General features: G+C 30.8%; 2 long non-coding RNA genes across 7 annotated transcripts in view; one reads left to right on the top strand and one right to left on the bottom strand.

The window, feature by feature from the left end:
• Positions 1–53: 53 nt before the first annotated feature.
• Positions 54–18,988, bottom strand: LOC139491486 (uncharacterized). Of its 2 annotated transcripts, none has more exons than XR_011656550.1 (5): positions 18,887–18,988; positions 5,290–5,365; positions 4,311–4,373; positions 3,007–3,413; positions 54–1,758 (listed from the first exon to the last, which is right to left on the bottom strand). It is a non-coding gene; the product is annotated as an uncharacterized lncRNA (long non-coding RNA). The 2 variants fall into 2 exon arrangements; XR_011656551.1 differs by having other exon boundaries at positions 18,771–18,907.
• LOC139491487 (uncharacterized) overlaps positions 18,841–25,129 on the top strand; it is a 27,371-nt gene continuing 21,082 nt past the window's right edge. The window contains exon 1 of one of the 5 annotated variants that reach the window (XR_011656554.1): positions 18,841–18,977. This is a non-coding gene — a long non-coding RNA (uncharacterized lncRNA). Of the gene's footprint in view, positions 19,093–22,676; positions 23,095–25,129 lie in introns of those variants that run through there. The other 4 variants (XR_011656552.1, XR_011656556.1, XR_011656555.1 and 1 more) reach the window with 4 other exon arrangements.

Genomic DNA, 25,129 nt, shown 5'->3' with positions numbered 1-25,129 from the left:
TCTTTTTCAATGTTTACCATAAATTGAATGAAGATTTCATAAAGAAACACACATTTTTTACAACATTCCATGTTTTTATTCTTATAATTGATAAAATTTACATTAATTGTTCGGGAAATTTCCCAAAATATATGAAAGTTTCAAAATTTTTGTAGTAAAGATGTATGTGACAACAAATTATTCGGGAAATGTCCCGAAATCATTCTCAACATTATTATTTATTACATATATGTTGGCAGAGCATTTTAACAAACAGATCTGAAACGCATTTCGGGAAATATCCCGACAAAAATAAACTAAGTACAACATGTATAACACAGATGTCTTCAAATATTTCGGGATTTATCCCGAAAATTCAAATGTATATGCTAGACCTCATGACTAATAATTGCTTTTCACATTTCGGGAAAAATCCCGAAAATATAAATCTAATATCAGACACACAGTTGTTACATAGATTTTTTTTACCCATTTCGGGAAAAATCCCGAAATAAAATCTACAAGAAAAAATTATGCATTTTGGTTTTTTAAACATATTGGGGAAAATCCAGAAGAAAAAAAATCATTCAGATTTTACAACACATAATTTTGATACATTAAAAAAAGTTTTTACATAAATTTGTTTCCAACATTTGTTAAAATTTTAATTCATAAAAAATATGTTTATAACCATACTTTTCATTTCTTTAAAAAAAAAAAGTAATTTCTTAGAAATAATAAGGTTACTCTATACTGCATCCCTTTTGTCATGCTTCAGTAATTCCCTAAATATAATATCAACCAAATTTGTCCCACAAAAAGGGGGGCCTATGCATCCTCTAAATCCTATTTATAAGTGGTCGATATTAAACTGGCCTAAGCATAAACTTTAACATATAAACAGAAAACTGCAAAAGATTGTAAGTTATAAAACCATGATTCAGCGTTCAGGATTATTAAAATCCCTAAGCACATGCATTGTCCAAAAGCTTATTCAACTGCATATAAATTATCCCTGACCTTCTTTTAGTGGTTCTCCTTAAACTGGACTTATCACAAATGTTTCAGTGTAAACAAAGGAAATTTTCAAAGTCAATATGCCATTACTGAGAGGCTGGTGAGGAGGGCGATGCTCAATGGGATTGAGATATATATATATGTGTCCATAACACATTATACTCTGCTTCCACAATCAGATTTCCATGTTCAGTAACTTATTTGTAATTGTTTAAAAAACACTGACTTAAATGAACACTTGTAGTACAAAGTTTCAAGTTTATTTGACCATTACATCATAGTAAACTATTGTACACAAAACCTTAACCTTCTCTACTGTTGTACATCTTGAAAACAAAATAATTGATAAAAACTAGTTTCAACTCATTATTTCAAATGCCAATGAAATTTTAAAATAGGAATGAAAAAAAAACTCAAACTCAAAAATATTCAATAATGTAGCCTCATTTAATTTTCCTAATTTGCACATTTTTTTTTGTCACAGAAAACATGGAAGAAACTATCTTTAATTATGTTTTTTCTAAATTTCTTTGATATTCTCCACAGCAAAATATAAAAATTAAAATACTGTTCTAAAGTAAAATACATGTACTTTTAATATTACAAATACATACAATAAAATATAACTACAAATCATAGTATACATGTGAATAAATCTTCATAGCATGTGCAATGTTTGTTATATTCAGATGGAATTATTACATATTATAAATTGATCTGTTTCTTTACTGATGCCTAGCTTTCTCTTCCTTTCACTCCTGCCTATAAAGCAAAGTAAATTAACATTTAATAAAATATAACAAAAACGTTCTATTCTGCTGAACATGCTAAAAGTAAATATTAACTGTGAAATCAACAATTTTGATCATGTTGATAGGTTGAGACTATAACCATTTGACATTTATAATAAAACTTCTTTTCCCCCCTGACCATTTTGATTGCCTTGTGTGACGTTTCACACAATCAACATGATCATAATGTACATAATGTTTTTGACATTTTTATAAATAAAGATAGTATAGCCAATAAGTTTTCAAAATTATTTAGCCTAGAGTTGTGTTCTTTTCCCTTTCTCCAATTTGAATGTTCCTGGCAACCTGCATTCTTTTATGTTACTTTTTTCTTTTTACAAACACTGATCAAGATTTAAAAGGGGAGCAATATTGAGTTTGTATGTGACTTAATAAACAGATTAAAATCCTTAAAACAATATGTTTTATCTGTATGAACATTATGGATTATTTATTCCTTTTAGAGTTTTATGAATAAATAAATGATGAATGGGTCCATGGGACACAGATTATGCCCCTGCTTGCATATATCATTTTAAAGGGTCATAAATCAAGAATGGTAAAAGTGACACACAGTACCCAAATGAGTACTTGATCTGATTTTTGTGGTAATAAGCATTGCGTTTAAGTTTCAGTACATTTGGTTAAGCAAACTTAAATTTATAGTGAACTAAAACAAATAAACAGATGTGCCATGTGAACATGATACCTCCGTCTCTATTTCAAGAATAAAGTTCAATAACTTCTTCATAAAATTAAGAATGGAATTGGGGGAAATATGTCAACAAACTGACCAAAGTGCAGACAACAACCAAAGTCCACCAATGGGTCTTCAACACAGTGAGAAAATCATGCACTATAAGTGTTTGTCTTTTCTCTTTTTTTTATATAGATTAGACTTTTGGTTTTCATGTTTGACAGCTGGTTTCACAAAAGTAATGTTTTGGGTCCTTAAATTAATGATAGCTTACTGTTTGGTGTGATCCAAGGCTCTGTGTTGAAGACTGTACTTTGACCTATAATTGTTTTTCTTTTACAAATTGTGACTTGGATGGAGAGTTGTCTCATTGGAAGTCATACCACATCTTCTTATATCTAATATTATGTACAAACATACAAGGATAAAACTTACTGCCCCCTCCGCTACGACGGGGCATAACAAAAAGCATATGTATATATAGAGAAGCAGGACTCTTATTAAGACTGAATATTACAGTACCTTATTCTGCATTCTTTCATCTTATCCCCTGATTGCTGACATGAATGGTTCTTTATTTCTTTTACTTCCAGGCAATTTTGGTATGAAAGCACCATATTTCAAGCTAAGTGTACCCATGGTTTGTCCTGGGTGTATTTTGATAAAAATGATAAATGTTGACCGCATCTTTTGGTGTCTCTTGTAAAACAATAATGCAAAGCCTCTGTGTGTTGTTTAAAATTACAAATCAAAGGAATTAACCAGTAAAACAAATTGTATTATAATTTCACTTCTGAAATAATCCTGACCGGTGACTGTACAGTTTCAGCATATTTTCCTTTGTTCTTAATTTTTCTGATATTTAGCTGAAAGCAGGATCAATGAAAATCTTCATGTGTGTGGCCAACAGGTTCTTACGACCAGAGAACCTGAAAAAAAATTATCTGTTGAGGTCATAACTAGTATCATTTATTTATCCATTAATGAGATAGAGCTTTGTTAGAATATTGAAAGGTGGAAGCAGTATAATTACTTTAATACACTAAAATATGTAATAAATAAAACAAGAATGTGTCCATGGGACACAGATGTCCCTGCTTGTAAATATATCTCTGATATATATCCTTTTTCCTATTAAAAAAGTAACATATTCATGATAATATGAGAATGGAGAAAGTGACTTGATCAGTGTTTGGTGTTAACAAGCATTGTGTAAACATTTCACAACACTTAATGGTTGATACAAAGTAAAGTTAAAGTGCAGTTTGGGATTTGAACAAGTTTTCAATTACTTCAAGTTCCCGTAAATCCCTGATATTCTTTAATGTTTTTTTTTATTGCAGTACAGTAATAATCTGATGGTTCAAGAGAGCACAAAACCACAACAACATGTTTAATGTTTATCAAAATATTATTTTCCTTTGTTTTTTCTTAATATTATAAAACCAAAAGAAAAATAAATTTCCATATCTTGCCCTGTTAACGAGTTGTAATAAAATTTATTCATCAACATGATCAAATACACTGGATAAGAATCTGTTGGTAGTGCTCTGAGGTTAAATAATTGACTTATTTTCATAGGTTTATGACCACTGACCAGCTATAACAATAATGGCTATAGAAAGTTGAGGCTCCAATGGGCCTTTATTGCTCACCTGATATTCTCATTTACAATTGATGCATGAAATAATGCAACTGTTATACTTTTGCTTTAGTTTCAGAGATATAAGTAAACACTGCATTTTCCTCCTATTTTCTATTTTTAGCCATGTCTGCCATGTAGGTTGGCAGGGTCATCAAACACATTTAAAACTATATATACATACCCTAATGATGAGTGTGGCCAAATTTAGGTAGATTTGTCTCAGTTGTTTCAGGAGACGACTTTTCTAAAAGATGAAAAAAAATTATGAAAAATTATTCATTATTTATTTCTTTCAAAATTCTCTGAATAAATAAATGTCATGATTGGGTCCATGGGACACAGATTATGCCCCCACTTGCATATAACTTTTTAAAGAAAAAAAGAAAAAAACATACAATAGATTGTATACCAATATGCGAATTAAAATATTAAGGTACAATGTAATGTATGTGCCTGTTCCAAGTCAGGAGCCTGTAATGCAGTGGTTGTCAATTGTTGAAGTGTTACATATTTATTTTTTTTCATTTTTTGTACATAAATTAGGCCGTTAGTTTTCTTGTTTTACATTTGTCATTTTGGGGCCTTTTATAGCTGACTATGCAGTATGGGCTTTGCTCATTGTTGAAGAGGGTACAGTGACCTTTAGTTTTTAATGTCTGTGTCATTTGGTCTCTTGTGGAAAGTTGTCTCATACCACATCTTCTTTATATATAAAGTTAAGTACAACATTTAAAAGTGTTGACAATGGTTGATGTTAATTACATTATATTAGATTTTCTTGAGGAGAATAACTAAAATATGATTTTATTAGGGCTTGGATCCCACTAACATGTTTAATCCTGCTATCTTCTGTGCCTGTCCCAAGTCAGGAACCTGGACAATCAGTGGTTGTTGTTTGTTGCTGTGTTGCATATTTGTTTTTAGTTATTTTATTTGTATATTAATATTAAGGTCATTAGTTTGGAATTATTTTACAATTGTAATTTCAGGGCCTTTTTTATATATGACTATGCAGTATGATCATTGCTGAAGGCTGTACTTTGACCTATATATATAGTTAACTGACCGACGGAGGGACAGGTGTAAAACAATATGCCTGTCAACTTTTTCTTACAATTTCATACATTTTCCATATCATTGACTATTTTATCATTACTTACATCTGTCCATTATTATACTGTCTTTTAGGTCACATTGCATTTCAAGCTGATGTTCAATACTTGCACAGTTGTACACCTAGAAAAAAAATATGCAAAATTAAGCAAAACAGTCTTGTGTTACTGTCACACTAGTTTAGATAGAGAGTCGTGTGAGTTTCTAACAGAAAATTTACAACACATCAATGAAAAATTGAAAAAATTAAATAAAATTATACATTTGTCATTTTCGCTGTTGAGGTTACATAAGTGCATTAGCTGCCTTATTTTTACATGTTCACAAATCAGTATCCAGGAGAAGAGTAAATATATAGAGGCTCTGCATCCTCCCCCTGAAATGTTGTGTTCTTAAGGAAACCAGGTGCTTTTTCCAAGTTAAGAAAGAGTTTTAAAACTATCCATGCATGTCCTCACATCTAATTTATAAAAGATGATTAAATTGATCACTGAAATATGTATCAGAGTGAGAACTTCTCAATGTTAATTTTTTTTTTGGGGGGGGGGATATTTCTTACCCTAATTTAATATTTCTATTGTCTTTAATTAAGTAACTGGGACCTACAGTACTGAGGATAAAATTTTCATATCTCTTCATTTATATACACAAATTCTAATGTTTCACATCCTGGGGGATTAAAACCGAGATTAAAACCCATGAAATTGAAATTTTCACACATAATTGACTTATAGTAGTAATTGGTAATGTAAACATGTAATAATGTTTTCCCAGTAGGCAGTTTCACCAAACTTAAGATAGACAAGACATAATAAATCTATTATACAATATACACAGCATGCACATGACATGTGCTCCAATCATAATGATGAACTGAGTCCATACTGTCCCTTTAACATGTTTAACAAATAATGCGAATTTTTTTTTAATTAAGATTCTGTGATTTTTTTAAATTTTATAAACATTCTTATAGTTTGCTTGAAATAAATATAAGTTATATATACTTAATCATCTGTAGAATTTTTTTATTAATGAACAAAAAATTAGCTTAACTGATTAATCAATATTTAGGTCACAAGGCTTTTTACCCTGATGATCGAAGCTTGTCTAGAAATTGCTTCAGATTACTTTTAAGCAAATAGAACAGTTTTGAACATTCAAAAGGTCCCAAGTACATGTAAATATTAATGACACACATGTTTGATGACCAACAATGTATGAAGAAATTTTCAAAGAACATAAAAATAAAAAACACAAAAAAAATCACATTATAAATCGAACACTGTTTCTGTTAGCGCTTTCACTGCATCCCTTACAGTTCATCAGACAGAATTGTTATTGTTACTAGTAACAACTTGTGATGTTACCTAATAGTAGCGTCATGTGGTAGTTTGTATAAAATACGGAATCTTATTCACAGACCGAATTTCACTTCCTATTAAAAGTCGGCTTATATACAGTTAAATAAAATAGCGTTCCTTGGCTTCAAGTGGAATTTTATCTTAGGTCCACATCTGAAACTAGGTGTTGCTCACCTTGGTCTATGTGCATATCATAAACGAAGGACACAGCAGAGTGATGGATTCATGACAAAATTGTGTTTTGATGCTGGTGATGTGTTTGTAGATCTTACTTTACTGAACATTCTTAGTGCTTACAATTATCTCTATCTAATGAACCTATGAATCTATCCCAGTAGTTAAACTATTTTGTAAAATTTTACAAGATTTACAAAATTTATGAAAATTGTTAAAAATTGACTATAAAAGGCAATAACTCCTTAAGGGGTTCGATTGACCATTTTCATCATTTTTTAAAAGGTATGTTCCCTATTGGAATTTTGAAAACAAGCATTTTCATCATGTTGACTTATTTGTAGGTCTAACTTAGCTCTACATTATTGCTGTTTACAGTTTATCTCTATTTATAATAATATTCAAGATAATAACCAAAAGCTGCAACATTTCCTTAAAATTACCAATTCAGGGGCAGCAACCCAACAACATTTTGTATGTTTGTTACGGAAATTTCAGGGCAGATAGACCTAGACGTAACAAAACAAATTTAACTGCGTCAGATTTGCTTAAAATGCTTTGGTTTCTGAGATTTTAGCAAAAAACTGCATTTTACCCTAGTTACAATTTTTTGCCATGTTGGCCATCTTGGTTCGCCGGATGGCATCATTTAACACATTTTTTAAACTAGATACCCTAATGATAATTGAGGACAAGTTTGGTTAAATTTGTCTTAGTAGTTTCAGAGAAGATTTTTGTAAAAAAAGAATTGACAAGAATTGACTATAAAGGGCAATAACTCATTAAGGGGTCATGTTGACTTTTTTGTAGATCCTACTTTGCTGAACATTATTGCTGTTTACAGTTTATCTATTTCCATAATAATATTGAAGATAATAACCACAAACGGCAAAATTTCGCTAAAATTTCCAATTCAGGGGCAGCACGACAATGGACGACGGACGCCAAGTGATAAGAAAAGCTCACCTGACCTGAAAGGAATATAGTTTAAATTTTCCCTTTCCACATTGGTCAAAGTGTTCAGAACATGGAGAGTTTCTAATTGAAGGGACCTTTGTCCAGACAGCTGTTTGTGAACTCTTCCTCTATCAAATGGTTTGACCTGTATGTAGTTTTGATTACAAGTGGGACAGGTTGCACAATAAATAATATTTTTCGGTGTAATTGCTGTGCCTGATTTCAGAGTTTTACTTCTAGCATTTAGCAAGTTCCACATCTGGGATCCCCCCATTTTTGTATTTCTGCCACCTTCGTTCTGTGTACTGAATTTTGCTCGTGTCAGAAGTTTCTTTAGATTTGGTGCTTATTGACGGCTCCCAATAAGTCATGATTCATTGACTAGATCTTTCATTTGCTTGATGCAGAATAGGTAAAAAAAAACTTAGCAGAATTAAAGATCAGTGACTTTTTTATTATCTCCCTTTAAAGGACACTTAGCTTTCACTGTGAAAAAGTCCTCTTATTGAATGTCAACCTTGTAGGACAGAATTTAATAGTACTTTATCATCAAAGAATGTCCAATTGAAGGACACTTTTTCACAGCATCTGACAAATCAAAATATTTACATTTTCTGTATAAAAGTGTCAAGGTGGTTGATAGTAAACAAATTAGGTATTGTTACTTAAAGACCAAACAACCTATTCATTTCTACCAGTGATTTTTCCTTAAAATTTTGTGTGAAGGTATTTCATGATTTGAGGAACAAAATGTGATGAAACAAATTGGGGGTCACCGACTTATTTTTGTCACTATATAGCGACCTCAGTTTCGCGTTTCCTGAATATTAACATAATATTTGCTTGTTATCTAAACTCTCAAAAAAATCCTTTATATCAAACCTACAAGCATAGTTCTTGTTTCACGTTAAACAGTAGATTTGTATCTATCAAAACAGGTTCAAAATTTAAAACTCATATTGTTTTGATCTTTAAAATTATGATTTATTTCATCCCCGCCAAAAATAAAAATGAAAAATGAAAAACGTTTCCAGTATTAAAAAATTCTGCCAGTGATTTATCCATACAAAATTTCAAGAAGGAAAGTGCCATGTGTATGTAATCTTCAAAATAAAGCAAAAAAAAGTGTGTGTCACCGACCTTTTAAAAAAGTTATGAGTAATTTTCATGTTTTTTTTTCTCGTTTGTTTTGAAGAAAAGAGTTGTCTTTCTTTAGAACATTGCATCTGACGTCATAGTACAAACTTTTCTTGCTGGCCTACTATTTGAAAAATATCGCAAATTGGACTTTTGAAACTCACATTTAAATTTCCAAGAATAGCAAATATATTCACCTACTTTATCATCCGGTAATACAAGAGATTAAATGCATGTATCAGTCTCAGATCTTATGATGCTGTTGCCGCATAATATTTACCTTCAGAAACACCATCCGTTGGAATGAAAAATTGTTTGAAATAACCTTTCACGCCGCTTTTGTTATGAAAATCTGTTTTTGTCCTCTGTCCCTCATTAGAATAATTATTGAAAATACAAAAAATGAAAGATGCACTGGCTAACTTACAGAGTATTTGACTATATCAGACTCAAAGTGTGTTTTTTTTTTCGTGTCAATTTTAGAAGTCTGCCATAATGAACTTATTCGCTACTGTTGACAGACGGACACACAAAATCATGAATGAACGTCTTTATACCATTATTTTTCCTGACTCAGACAAACTTAATTATTGCATCAAGTTTGTGATTCATTATTTCTGAATATTTAACAGTCAGGGGACTTACTTAAATGAGTGATTTTCTAAATCACTGATTAAAGTAACATTATTTCCATAAAGATTGGAAGTAAGAGTTGTCTTTCTTTAATAATCACCTATTTAAGTAGTACAAATTAATCACTAAAAGAAGTGATTTAATTTTATTATAGCTTTAAATATAGAATACTAATGATCCAGGGACTGATTATGTTTCTAAAATTATCAGAACCAACATCTGTTTTGTCTAGGATGACCAGGTCATTTCAGGTGATAACCTTGTACTGAATCTAGGATAATGACATTAAGATCACTTGTTTAAGTATCATACCTCAATTTCCTTCCCAAAAATCACTTATTGCGTAAACCCCTGAGGGTTTACGCAGTATATATTGGACGAGTGATGTAGTCTTTCGGAACACCGGATGTTAGTCGGAACACTTCTGGTCTTTCTATGACCACCTTTCAAATACATGCGCAATAGCTATGACCACCTTTCAAATGCATGCGCAATAGCTTACAAATCTGTTGAATATGCATTAGCATCTTAAGTTGCTATAGAGATATTTTACGTATGATCTGAAATTTATTATGATATAATATTTTCTTGCACACGATTACAAGCTGCTAATATTAACCTACATGCGTATAGTATTTTAATTAGTCAAACGATGTAACCAGCTGTGTTTAGATATGAGATAAGATTTCATGTAAACAATGCGCTTTATATTCTGAACAAGAATAATTAAAAATAAAATCTTTAGAAAGAGTTTTAGTAGCATTTTATTTTAGATTTTACGTTTAGTGAAGATGTACATGTTGTAAAAAGCAAGCTATTTATTTTTTTATACTGAAATTAAAGGGAATTCTTTCTTGCATATGATTAAATTACAGTTATTTGTTTTGGTTAAATATTGCAACTTTAATAAAAAAAAAAAATGGTTATTAAAAATAAAATTAAGTAGATATTGAATATGAAAAAAATAAAATATTTTGAACGAGAACAATTAAAAATAATATCTTTAAAAAAAGTATTAGCACTTTTTGAAATTTTACGTCTAGGATAGACCAAGGACATGGAAATATAATCATAAATACGTGCCTCAAATAGGTGTAAAAACGAGGATTTAAAAAAAAATCGTTTATTGAAAATAACGTTAAAATTAATTATGAAAGTTATGTCCGTATTTATTTTCATTAATATTGCAAATTTAAAGTTATTTTCTTTGTTTAAATATTGCAACATTATTTACTTTTTTTTAATAACCTCTGAATCCTTTTCGTCATTAAAATGCGACTGATAAGTATAGATATTCAATATGAAGGGGGAAAAAATAACCGTGACTGAAATCTAAATCTAAAATTTATTTTAAACAAGAATGTGTCCACAGTACACGGATGCCCCACTCGCACTATCATTTTCTATGTTTAGTGGACCGTGAAATTGGAATAAATTCTCTAATTTGGCATTAAAATTAGAATGATCTTATCAAAGGAAACATGTATACTAAGTTTCAAGTTGATTGGACTTCTACTTTATCAAAAACTACCTTGACCAAAAACTTTAACCTGAAGTTTGCACTATCATTTTCTATGTTCAGTGAACCGTAAAATTGGGGTCAAAACTATAACTTGGCATTTAAATTAGAAAGATCATATCATAGGGCACATGTATACTAAGTTCCAAGTTAATTGGACTTCAACTTCATCAAAAACTACCTTGACCAAAAACTTTAACCTGAAATTTGCACTATCATTTTCTATGTTCAGTGAACCGTAAAATTGGGGTCAAAACTATAATTTGGCATTTAAATTAGAAAGATCATATCATAGGGCACATGTATACTAAGTTTCAAGTTGATTGGACTTCAACTTCATCAAAAACTACCTTGACCAAAAACTTTAACCTGAAGCGGGACAGACGGACGAACGGACGAACGGACGAACGAACAGACGGACGAACGAACAGACGGACGAACGGACGCACAGACCAGAAAACATAATGCCCCTCTACTATCGTAGGTGGGGCATAAAAAATACACATTTGACCATGCAGATGTAAGAAATGATACTTCAAGCAATGAAACAACGAATTAAATGTGCCACTTTAATTACGACTGATAACCTAAAAATGAATCATGCATGCATTTTTAGCAGACTTAACCAGGTCGGCGATAAGATATCGAATATAAAAAAAGAAGATATCGGGTTTGGTGTCAATGAGACAACTATCTGCAAGAAACCAAAATAACACAGAAATACAAACTATGGGTCACCGTACGGCCTTCAACAACAGGCAAAGCACGTACCGCATAGTCGGCTATAAAAGGCCCCGAAATGACAATGTAAAACAATCAGTCAAAAAAGAAAATTAACAAAGTCTGTATCATCGTATGCGTAACTTAGTTGCTCACCAGAGGAACTTTACGCAAGCGTTTAAACACGCGTTCCATAAGTTTGAAGTACGTCGAAATGCAAAGGTATACGCTTGGTGAACGCTTTTACTTCAGGAAAATTTTAATGGAACATAAAACAAATCATTCAGCTCAAGCGTTTGTCAAACGTATATACATGTACCTGTAAACTGCACGCACATAATATACACGCTACACGAGCGTTGAAAACGCTACAGATAAGTTTTAGACACGTTAAGGGCACATTGCATACAAAAATACTCGTCGCCTTAAAGCTTTCATTTAGGAAAAGAAGTCCGATACGGGTGAAACTTCATCATACCTACAGAAGATATTACAGTAACACCCTCTCTGCAGAGATGGGTCCGATTACTTTCAATGTAATTGATTAAATTACAATTACTTTGTCAATAGTACGATTAAATTAAATTAACGATTACATCATTTCTAAAAATATCTGATTAAATTAATGATTACATTGGCAAAGTAATCATGATTACATCTGATTACAATGAATAAGAAAATAACATTTTGGATGGTGTTAATGAATAAATGTTTAATATAGCTAGTATAGCAATTCTGAGAAAGGATTTTTTTAATTAGGCCAACTAAAATTAATTAGTAGATTTTCATTCAAAGTTTTGAAAAAAATGGGGTGGGTGGGAGGATTTTATTTTTAAAAATTTATTTAATATGAAACCTTCTTGTGATGTGAACTTCATATATATGCAAGTGTTTAATTAGCTTATACAATGTACATGTGTAAACATGTATTAAGAATCTTACACAATTTTTTAAATTCGTAAAAAAATATCTCTGATTGGCAATGACTGTGCTAGATGCAATTGCTACTTTAGAAACCTATTTCCAGTAAACAGTAAAATCATGGAGAAATTCTCTTTTTCGTTGGACTACTTTTTAAGCGATGGTTTGTAGTCCCCATAAAATTATGCAAAAGCAATGGTATGCATACCAAGTATTATGAATGAAATGAGAACTTAAACAGTGTTGGTAATAGCAAGGATGTGCTTTTAAGATTCTCAAGTTATTCAAGACTGAAGCAAATATAATTACAATGTAAAACATGAAGTTGTTTAATGACTCTTTTAAGGGTATTTAAATTCAAATAGAATTGTTAAATGAAGTTGTAAATAAAATATAAGTACGGAAATCATTGCATTTTACATATGTCCAGTCCAATTAAATCCATACCAAAATTTGTTTATTTAAACAAAATGTTTGTTCAATTTTTATTTAGTTTGTGCTAATTAGATAAATTTTATCTTTTATCATATGTATTGCCCTACAGCTATGCTAAATTGGTAATTGCAATAAAAACAAACCTCAATTGTTCTCCTACCTGTCAATTCAAAGTTGACAACAATAACAATTTTAACAAAAAAAATATAATTCAGGGTTTATAAAATAAAGTCTTACTTGAATGTAAAAGTTATTATCAAATATATATATATATATATGTACATATGTAAATTGTGGATATATATACAATATCTCTTTTTAAAGGCCAGAGACATATAATTATAGTCAGGTAGTATATGTCTCTGCTTTGGCTAATGATGAATTTTCAATACTGTAACAGTTTATTTTTTTGATGATTAGTATGCAAATCAATTAGCATGCTTAAAGTAAACAAAAAGAATTTAACAGGTAAAATATTTAGTAAATATAAATAACAAAAAGGTTCATTTCTTGACATTAATTAACACTGATTTAGATTTTTTTAATTGTAATCAGAATGTAATCATAAAGTAATCAGGATTACAGGGTATTTTGAAAAGTAATTGATTAAATTAAATTACATGTAATCAGATTAGAGGCTGATTAATGATTACACTGATTACTTGAAAAATTGTAATCAATTACAGCTGATTAACGATTACAATTACAATTACCCCAACTCTGCCTCTCTGACCATGCAACATGGGACTAGACATAGAAGTACAGAAACTACTCACATTAGTTTGAGCTGTACAAGATCTACAAAAATATCCCGCCTGCCTCAAAGGTGCATATAGGATCGACCATGGTCCAGCACTAATGATACAAATACCAACCAGAGTTACAATGACGTGGTAGTAAGTCTTTAAAGGCCACCGAGCGGCATCCAAAAATGAAAAAAAAACTACTATTTAGTCGGCTATTAAATGCCCCGACCATTAAGATTTAAAAACAAAAATCAAACAAAACTAAACAGCCTTATTGATAACAAAATAATTTACGAAAACAACTTGACCGACATGAATTATGAACAACAACCACTGTACTACATGTTTCTGGCTTTAGAATGGACATTGGCACATAAACAATGTGGTGGCCATAAACCCAACCCTCCCAAATGAACCAAACCTTAAGGACAACACATCGCAAGAAAAAACTGTAAAATATCAGTTGCAATTCGCGTCCCTAAAATTATGGGTACGGTGCACAATAATCACTTACATAAAAACAATAGACACAAATCACTGAAATAATCGCACTTACCGAAAGCTATTTCAAAGCTAGTGAACATGTAGACGAACCAGTGGACATAGACGGACTGGTAAACATGTAAACAGACGGGCGAATGTGACAGACTTATTGACAAACATTCACATATAGACAGACCTGCAGTTGGGAATGTAGGAAGACCAGGAGAAACGCTAAGGTACGCTTTACGCACACCCAATACACGCTTTAAGCTCGTTGTGCACACGATACAGATATGGTTGACAGGTTGAATGCATCAAAATTACTAGCGTTTTGGTAGCGTGCATGATTTTTTTTACCTCGGCCGACGTACGTCGGATCTATACGTTGATGTGTGAAGCCGGTATTACATTATTTAAACCACTAAACAGGCAATGTCAGTTTCTAATTCTTATGCACAACAAAAGTAATATAAGACAACACATCTTTATTAAACAATTATCTAATATATATATAATGCCAAACAAGCATTTGGGTTTACGATTGCATTTCTTTTTTTAAAGAAAGCAACTTGTTTAAGTATCATTATTTTAATAACCCCCACTAATTTCAACTGTCCCCTAACAGTGAAATTTTTATCAGGAACAGTAGAATTTTATTACATAATCTGAAAGATGAAACCTTGAACTTCACAGGAAAAATACTCCCACTGCTGGGAAAAATCTGTTTAGAAAGTATCAGTTCATTATGTAAAGCAATATTATTATAGCATTTTTTCAACTAAAATAGAATTTGCAGATAAATGATAGCATCAAAGGCATAAACCTTGCTACATAAAAGATGCAAAAAGTTCATTTTTTCCAAGTTTATTAATGAAAAGATATTATTTAAACCTATGTCACAGTTTAAAATTTTGGTAAAACTTCAAAATCACAATTTTTGACAAAACTTCAAATTTGCTATTCAAAAAGTGATTTAAAAATCACTTATTTCAGTATTTAGTCCCCTGACTGTTTAAGATATAAGGAAATTAAAATTATAGTATAATATATGAATTAAAGTTTTTTATTTTAAAATGTTATAAATCTATCATAAAATACAATCCCTGTTATTACTATCTCAAGTGTTTTGAATAAACGAGACAGTAACTATAAAATACAAAAGAGTTTTTAATTCAAAAATTATTTTAGAAATAATTTTCCGTTGAAAACTACAAAGTAAGATTTCTCCAACAGGATAAAATATTATAAATCTAAATTGCTCATTTTGGAAATTTAAACAAAGGTTGTTGCCGGTATTAAAAATCTAAATTTGTTCTCAATCTTTCCGGTCATAGTTAAGCTAAATGAAAGGCAGAGATTTAATGTTGGATATTATTCTTGGAGAAATTCTTTTTGTCTTAAGTTAAATTTATAACTATACTTAGTTTTTACCACCGACAATTTTGATTTTATTTCACATTCGCTGAGTATTAATTTTATTATTATGTTTTGCCATACAGCTAATTTCCTACTGCATGTAGGGTAACAACTTTGGTTGGCCTCCTTGCTTTGTTTGTTTAAATGTTTATTCAAGCTTTGTAATTAAGATTGACATCTTCATATATAGGTATGTAAACCTGTATATATATGATATTTAAATTCAATTGGATATTATCAAAAAATAATTAAACAAAATATATACAAACAAAGAAAGCAAGCTAACCAAAGTGTTGATATACATAAATTAGGTAATTATCTTCAGTGAGATCAGGGGAAATGTTTGTCATTTCTCTTTTAGACAATTTGAAATGAAACAAATGACAAAAGACAATGACCCTTTGTCATAATTTTATTTTTACTATAAGATTTTGTGAAATAAGCAGTATAAATAAATTTTAACTTCATTGCAACATCGGACATTATTTTACGAGAATCATCAAGACATTAGTTCCATGCATACGTTGCCAGTATGTCAAAACATCTAGGAATAATTGTTTATCTGAATACTCAATTTTTGAAAATTGTGACATTAAATTAGAAGGATCATATCATAAGGAACATTGTGTATTAAGTTTTAAGTTGATAGGACTTCAATTTCATAAAAAACTGCCTTGACCAAAAACTTCAACCTAAAGCGGGACAGACGGAGGAACGGACGCACAGACCAGAAAACATAATGTTCATAAATGGTGCTGAAAAAGAACTTTCACCTATCTAATTAACATGTACACAATTGGAGAAAATGAAAGACAAAATCTACGCAAGTGAAAGATAAAATAAGAAATGCCGATTGGCACAAATACAAGACAAATACACATGTGGAATAATAAAAAAAATGATATGCAGATCGGCGAAAATGCAGAAAGTCGAGATCAAAATTTCTATTTGATTATTTTTATTAGAACGAAGGTCAAATATAGTGTAGTATCTTTTGTGTCCATTTGTGTTAAATTTTACATAAGACTAGAACACACCCGTGAAATTGCTGGTCCCTGACTAAAATAAAGTATATAACTATGTGTAAGCCTTATTTCAGCCTGGATATTTAGTTATAAATCTGATAAAGTCATGCTGATTATAAGATGCACAGTTTTCTCTACTTTCAAAATCTTTCTGTTAGAAACCGTCGACCTGGAACTTTTCAATTATTGGTAATATTAACTATTTGAAAAACAAAAGAGCCTGGAATGGAGTAATTTTTTATCAACAGCATTGTCCAATATTAATTATAAATAAAGTCGAATTCTTGGTTTTGCTGTTTTGCGTCATGCCGGCTAACAAATTGTAAACTGAACCTATACGCCTTATTTTAAGTCTAGATTTTTAGTATTCATATTATCATCTTTTAAAGTCATACTGATTAAAATACTACAATAGGAAACAATGTGATAGAATTTAGTATTGTCAACCTTGTGATTATGACCCTTGTATATATAGCAAATCCTAAATACACCGTTTGGTGGTGTGCCTGTCAGATGCAGAACGTACAGATAAGGTATAGGTAAAAGGTGAATATATACTATTGGTATTGGTATTGGAACTTGTTAATTATTTACAATATTAATTATATGGAAAACAAAAGGGTCTGGAGTGAGTGGTGTAACTTTTAATCAACACCATTGTCCTATATTAGCTATATATATAAAGTTGAATTCTTTGATTTGTCGTTTTTATCCCATGCCGGCTGACAAATTGGACCTCATTATTTTAGTATTATAGATATCAGCATAACAAAAAATGAAACATCTGAGTGGATTGAGTCTCCAAAAACACATTTTATGAGAATTATTTTACTTGAAATTGATTTTGTTTTTTGTTTGTTTGTTTTTTTTTTTTTGGGGGGGGGGGGGGGGGGGGGGCTAGAGGGGGGTGCCTTTTCTCCTTATTTCTTATATTCTGCTATGATAGAACTTTTTCCTAGGAAATAGGAAATACTTAAATAAATAATATGTATGTTAATGAAATTATTTTAAATGCTGTAACGACAAATTATTCTTGAAAAGAGAAGCCTTTTATGTCCCTCTCTGGAATGCTGCGTAAATTTAATTTTCTATCATGAATGAGTGAAAGTTACCCCATTATTTTTACTTATTGACCTGAAAAGTTAAAATTTTAAGGAAATTAGAGGTATAAATTGACCAAAAGAGACCTTATAAAGGAGACAATGAGGTCCATAAGTGGTATTTATCTTCCTAAAATCATCTTAAGTATCATATTCAACTGTTTGTAGGCAGATAAGATCAATATTTGATCATTTATTGGTCCACACTATATATTTTATCTTGATGCGGCTTGGTTTGGATTTGTCGAAGAAATTTTGCTTGAATGCTAGTTATGACAAAACTTAACAGAAATGCTTGAAATAACCAGTATTACAAAGGAAAAAAGTCACATTCAGTTTATTAAACAATAATCAGATAATTGTCTTCTTTAAATTTAGTCCTATAACAATTCTTCCTTTTTTACATCTTCATTCCAGGCAGGGATAGGGGAAACCAACAATCATTTTTGCATGGCCTGATCTGGACGAATAGAAAATAGGGATTGTATGCAAGTAAGGCTTAGATTTATGTAAAAAAAAAATAGAGAATTTTACTTAGTTTGATCTATTACAGATTTTCATTGTGATTAAGTCACTAATACAAGTATGATATGTTCATGCCAGCATAATCATTTGTTGTTTACAAAGAGCCCTACACAACTTTAATTTGAATACAATCAAAAGTCAAGAACACCCTGGACCCAAAGCCAAAGGTGCACTTGAATGGGTCTATATATTTCATGTATTTGGTAGATTGATTTATAAATGAATAACTTTATTTCTGAATTTTAAATTGTTTTTTTTTAAACTGTGTAAGATAAATAATTGCTCTACTCTAATAAGCATTGACCAGTTGACATTATTGTGGTCAAACAAATGACAAAAAAATATTCTGAATGATGAATCCAGATTTTCCCCATACCTGTCACTGTCAGGTAACCTGAGGATTCCCAAAACCGAAGTGGTTCGTCTGAAAAAGGTGGAATTTACAGAATAGGTGACGGGTAACAGGTCTGTGGATAGAACAAACATCCTCACCTTCAAACTGGTAAAGTTCAACTTCTACAACAGTCCAGACAGAAGAACGTCTGTTATCCAATGTAGCTATGCAATCTGGGAACCAGTTCAGGTAAGACCTTGAACTTGAAGATGCAGAGCTTTGCTTGTCGGTACGACAGTATCCTGTTGTTGAAGTGATTTCAATATATATGGTCCTATATGGTAAACATTTAGTTAAAACAAGTGTGAGAGCATTATTTACGTTTAAAGAAGGACTGGGTGTTTCGTTTTGTCCTTCTTTTTTTCTTTTTTTTTTGGGGGGGGGGGGGGGGGGGGGGGGGGGGGAATGGGAATGGATGGGATAAGATAAGGATAGTCCAAATAATTATGACGTCTTGAAAGGCTATTATAATTTTTTTCTTTGACACCTTACTGAAAGGCTATCATCATTTTTAGTAAGGCGTCAAAATTATTAAGCCTTTCAAGACGTCATAATTATTTGAACTAGGATATTAGGGTAGGTCACGAAGTGTGCAGTGGGTGGTAAGGGGGGTGCTTGCATGTAAAAAACGTGAAATAAGACATTATTTCATGAACGTTGCACAAAAATAAATACTTTGTTGTGAACCTTTTTCTGACTGAGTCACAGTCTTCTCATTGGCGGATCCTATTCCAGGGGTTTGAACCCCCATTTTTTTTGCCGATCAATGCATTTGAATGGGGACATATAGTTGGAACATCCTCCCACCTATGTCCTGGGTTGGGACCCCCCCCCCCCCCCTTTTTCAAAATGGCTGGATCCGCCCCTGCTTCTTGTACATGTATATATATTAACTTTATGTTTTACATTGTGTACTTGATATTCCCGATTTAGTATACACATTTATGATATAATTGGTTTACAGCTTTGAAAAAAGTATTTCTTGACGATCCCTGCCAATTTAAGTGTTTGAAATTATTTGGTTGGTTATATAGGGAATCACTGAAGTGTGACGGAATCGCCTTTAAGCAGACAGTGGGCCCCCTCTTATGAAAATTTCTAGATTCGCCACCGCTGAACGTCAAATTAAAAAGTTAAAACATGTTGAAAGTAAAATAAAAACACAGGTTGCAAGGTGAGAGGTATAGATAACCGACCTACCATTTGGTTTTTAAGGGTGGGGGGGGGGGGGGGGGGGGGAGGGGTGGTTGGATGAAAAATTTTGTCCTGCATTCTATTAGTTGTTATGTATTTTTCACTCTGCCTTTTTTGTATTAAAATTGAGAATGGAAAGTGGGAATGTGTAAAAAAGACAGCAACCCTACCAGAAGAGTGTACTAGTGAACTGTCTAGTTCATTAGTTTATCCTGCCCTTTTTTACATACATATAAATAGATCTTAATAGTCATCCTGCCTTTTTTTTGGAAAAGTGTCTCATCCCCTATTTTAATCATTTTTGTTAATTCTCCAAACTCCTGTCCTGGCCTTTTTCCAATTTCATCCTGATTTTTTCATATTATAGTCTACATGTAGTTGCATAATGTAATTATTACTAAAACCTCAGTCTATATCAAAAACTTCATATTGTATGAGGATCTGGATGGGGGGGGGGGGGGGGTCTGTTATTCTGTAAACATTTAATTTTCACCCCTTTTTTCTCTAATCTTCAAAAAATTAACCCCTTTTTTCTCTAAACTTTTATTTTTTTGCCCTTTATTCTCTAATCTTCATTTTTTAAGGGCATTATTTTTTAATCATTTAACCCCATCCAAACCCTCTTGTATTCCAGACCATATGAGTATTTAAACCGTACACCTATATTCGTGTGGTGGGACCATATGTGTACGGTCAGACCAATATATATGAGTATACTAATACAGTCTAGTTAGGACTAACTGGCCCCTATATATGTATTTCGACCCTAGGGATTAATTTTTGACAAACATGTATCAAAATCTGGTATTGAATATACAAACATAAAAATTAATATTATGAAAATTAGATGAATGGAGTGAAATATATCATCATATCACCAACCCTAATAATCTGGAAACGACTATTATTAGAGTAACAAAGCTGACCTTATTTATTCTTTGCACTAGTTTTTGACACATTTTTATTATATTTTCTCTATGTGTTTTCAAGGGATTTTTTTATAGTTTTTGTCATGTATCGATCTGTGGAGATTTTGTAGAAAAGTTCCTAAATATTCTAAAATATTTTCTTCCAACATTATGTTTATTCTGATAACTTCAATTTCAGCCAGCATAATTCAATCTGATGTATTAACTGATATGCTAAATGTACAGGAGCTTAACAGAATAAAGCTGTGATTAATATAATGATACTGTTCCACAACATTTTAGGGTCAGAGAAATTTAATGCTTGATTGGGAGCAATTATTTGTGGTCACTTAAACTGAAGAAATTTATTGCTTTTAATTGATTGACCATGTGCAGCTGGTATAAGCACATAATCAGCTGATTTACTAAAACAACATTGATTACCTTGAATATTATTATGGATAGAGATAAATTATAAACAGCAATAAGGTTCAGCAAAGTAAGATCTACAAGTAGGGCAACATGACCAAAATGGTCAATTGACCCCTGAAGGAGTTATATTTTATTTAAAGAATTTTTCGTAAATTTTTGTAATCTGAAACTACTGGTTCAAATACATGTACATGGAATATATATGAAAGAGATTCAAAGGAGTAGGGGCAATAAAGGTCATTTTTTTTCATCCAATTTTGCTTATTATCTTGAAAACTATAATAATAGATAGAGAAACTTTGAAATGCAGAAATGATCAGAAAAATACTCTTTTGTGTGTGAACTTGAAGCAAGAGCTAAATAAGATCATAAAGATAGAGAGAAACTAAACAGACTTCATTGATCAGCAATATAGTTACGTACGATATAATTTTTTTTTATAGTAAAGAACACGATGTATTAAAAAAACATACACAATATAATTTAAATCATGCACATGTATATATATATATATAAATCAAGCACATGTATATATATATATAAACTTTTCTAAACATCAACCCAACAATGTTAGATCTGTTAATTTGCTTTCGCAAATTGTGTTTTTTTAGCTCTCAGAGAAATTCAAACTCATGCTACTGAGATATTGTAACACCAAATCGCCTGCACTTTATCGGACGGGCTACATCACTTGACCACCTGGGCTTCATAAAAATAAAGCTTTCGGTGGCCGGGTCTCCCTGTTACCTTTCCTCCTGAGTTTTTATTTAACGTTGTAATACAGTACATGATATATAAGGCATGAACATGGAATGTATATATACGACGTATTAGTCAAATGCGTTTTGTTAAAATATACTTTTTCACTTTTTTGGTCTTTTGGAAAACGTTGTTTGTGCTGTATTTACACCCTTCTTCAACGAAATTTGTTTTACATGCACACGTATAAATTGCTGTTTTAATCCAACGCAATCGTAGGTTTGAAAGTAGTTTTTAATTTAGATTTGTATATGTACATATATATATATGTCAAAATATTCACTTCAAACTACCCTGTCTAAGCCAGTTATTTGAAGACATTAAATACATTTGTATATAGTCATTATATGCATTAATTAGGGAATGATGTGTTACTGTTAAACTTCAAACCCACTGTTGTTGAACATTTAAAGAAATATTTGATAGAGAATTGTTGACATTATCTTTTTATATTATATTACTGTATCTAAAGTTCAAAGTGTAATTTTTAAAATAACTTGCCATTTTCTTCTTTGAACTGTTTTCTTTCACTGCATGGTTCTTCACAAAATCACCACAAAAACAATATTGTAATAAATTGAAGATAGTTATAAGATGTGTATTCTTGATGAATTTCAAACTACATTTTATTTTGCTCTACACATTTTATGATGTCCAAGTAATGAGGTCATGACATCAATATGAATCCATATAGTAACCAATGAAATAAAAGAGAAATTCATTTTATGTCTTCCTAGATCTTTGGATAAAAACAGGCCACATTTACTTGTACATGTTGTGTGTATTGTACTTAAATATAAAAACACCAGTAAATGTTATACATACATACATTTGTATCATGTAATATACTCTCACCGCATTCAATGTCATTGATTCAATGGACTTAATTAAGTATAATGGGAATAGGTCTTATAATTAGTGTAAATAAAAGTGAAATAATTAGAAGGATGTTAGTATTGTATTTCACAATGTACCATGATGACATACAGGAATAGAATTTTGAAAATTTTATTGTAAGTAATAATTTCATACTTAATGCGAATTATAATTATGATAATTGTATATTTTTTTTGTTTTGTGTATGGTCTCCTTAAAGTTTTATTTTGAGGAGGATTAAGGGGGATGGGGCAAATGGACCCGGGCTTTCCTTTTTGATAAAATTTTGTTTGATTAATCTATTTAGGGATCAAATTACTGAAGCATGATTTGTACGGGTCCCTTTTAAAAAATTCTGGATTTGCCACAGGCATACAGAAGTTAAGGATGTTTTATAATTTTAAGAAATTCTAATATATATATCAATTAAAAAATATAAAATGACTGAATAAATAGTCAACGATCAATCTTACAGGGCGATGGATCATGTAATATGATTCTGTACACTACAAAATATAATATATAACTAGTCAAAAAGGGTACAACATCACCATTAAATAACTATAAAATATACAAATATTAGATATTTCGGATAACAGATATCCTTCTTCGGTAATTGCACAATGACAAATGAATCATGTCAATTCAAATTGAGACTCTATCAAAATTTTGATTTATACAATTTAAGCGAACGCTGGAACAATTTTAAAATTTCCAAACACACCGCAAAGACTACAGAAATTAAAAAAAATATATATATATATACATTGTATGCATTAGTGATAAATTTAATAATCGTGTCACCTAAGGATATTTGCCTGTAGATGTTTTATGTCCCACCTTTGGGCATTATGCTTTCTAATGAGTCATGAGTGTGAGTCTGTTCCTCCATCATGTCCATCTGTCTGTCCGGCTTCAAGTTTTTGATGAAGTTGAAGTCCAATCAACTTGAAACTTAGTACATGTTCCCTATGATATGATCTTTCTTATTTTATTATCCAATTAGAGTTTTGCCCCCAATTTCATGGTCCTCTAAACATATAAAAAGGATAGTGCTAGTGGGTCATCTGTTCACTAAGGACACATTATTGTTATTGATTTAAATGCAAAGTATTTAAGAATAAGTTTCTGAATTTCACCAGTTGATAATTTCCTACAATTTAAAATTCAAGAATTTTGTACAAGTATGTACCACTTGAAAGTATATTTGACACGGATGAGAGTTTAGATGGGGTTTACAAATTAGAGAATAACAGGCAAAATGTACAGAATAAAGGTAAAAAAAAAAAAAAATAGGGAAAAGAAAGAAAACTAAAACTAAATAAATATTAGAAAATTTAACAGGGTGCTGAAATGAAATATAAAAATAGAGATTAAAGAAAAACAATTTAATATACATGTCTTAAAGAATAAAGATACATGTATACAGAACCCCTATCTAGACCTTAATAAATCAAGCCATATAAACACATAAATGACAAATACTCTGATAATTGTGATTAGGTCAGACAGGAGTTTGTCTGCAAAAGACTCATAAGTAACTCGATCTCCAATAAAAAAAAATAAAAGGCCAAATAATTTACAAAATTAAAAACTTTGATAATCAAGAGAAAAACTGAGAAAGAAATATATCTATGATTCATACATAAAATACAAAACTTAGAACCTGAAATTGAAAAATTATAAACAGTCAGGGGCGTTACTTAAACAAGTAGTTTTTTCACGTTACTTATATATATATATATATATATACTTATATACAACTCGTCTAAACATCAACCCAACATATACTTATATATATATATATAAGTAATTTTTGTTTTTGAAAATAATAAGATTACTTAATCATGTTAATAGAGTTATTTTAAATTTGAATAGAAGCATAGATTAAATGTTACTAGTTTGAATGAGTTTTTATATAATTTTATATGATAAAATAAAGAATTTATTAGATTGGAGAGGAGTATGGAGATAAAGGTTTATAATGACAAAAACATTACTTGAATTAAAAGTTATTTTATACATTTTAATTTTTTTAGTAATAACACTTATTTAAGAAACACATGTAGTTGATTTGGGTTAGCAGTTATAAATAACTTGAAATCTTAATTAATTCACAAGTATGTTAACTTTCTATTTATACCAGTCTACCTTCAAGATTTTGGAGGAAAA

This window comes from Mytilus edulis, chromosome 10, assembly GCF_963676685.1.
Source record: "Mytilus edulis chromosome 10, xbMytEdul2.2, whole genome shotgun sequence".
Classification (NCBI taxonomy): Eukaryota; Metazoa; Mollusca; class Bivalvia; order Mytilida; family Mytilidae; genus Mytilus; species Mytilus edulis.
This window is presented reverse-complemented; position numbering and strand designations above follow the sequence as displayed.